The sequence below is a fragment of the Vicugna pacos genome, chromosome X (assembly GCF_048564905.1).
Source record: "Vicugna pacos chromosome X, VicPac4, whole genome shotgun sequence".
In the NCBI taxonomy this organism is placed as follows: domain Eukaryota; kingdom Metazoa; phylum Chordata; class Mammalia; order Artiodactyla; family Camelidae; genus Vicugna; species Vicugna pacos.
This window is the reverse complement of record NC_133023.1, coordinates 112,906,876-112,907,539: the sequence shown is the minus strand read 5'-3', so window position 1 is coordinate 112,907,539 and position 664 is coordinate 112,906,876.

Below are 664 nucleotides of genomic sequence, written 5' to 3'. Positions count from 1 at the left end.
GGCTCCAGAAAGCCCTGTCCCCAATGCCCACCAGCCCTGGAGCTGCCAGGGGGTCACAGCATTTTATACCAGCCTGCGAGATCATCCCAGGCCTCCTCACCTTAAAAGCTCCCAAACCCTTCACCATCTGATCTCTTAATTGGGCCTTGGACTTAGACCTCCTCCTCCCCCACCCTAGCCTCCTAGTTCCTAAGGCGAGCCCACGAGGGGCGGCTCAGAGGGATTTGCTGGGAACCAAACTTGGAGCCAAGGTGGCTGCAGGAGCTGCCATGGGCCCTGGCTCAGGTTTGCATGTCTTCTGTTCACTTCCACCGTTCTGCACCAGCTCCTAGGTCAGGCAGACACAAGGGCCAGGATTTCCAGGTTGCAGTGTGAGTAAGGAAGCAGCCCAAGGCCCCAGTCTGCCTTTCCCAGGTGGTTCTCCCCAGGAGACTTTGCAGGGCTGAGGCCTGGAACTTCAGCCTCCTTGTGGGTCAGGCCATCCCGGGGGGCCCAGTGGATGCAGGTTGTGTTGGGGTGGCTTCTCCCCTAGGAAGGGACAGACAGGTCTTGCAGTGGGGGGAGACTCCACCATGCATCTTGCTTTCCGCCCCTCTCCACCTTGTTCCCCATGAGCTGCAGCTACTTCAGTCACCAAGGAGCGCATCTGGGCCCTCCCAGCAGC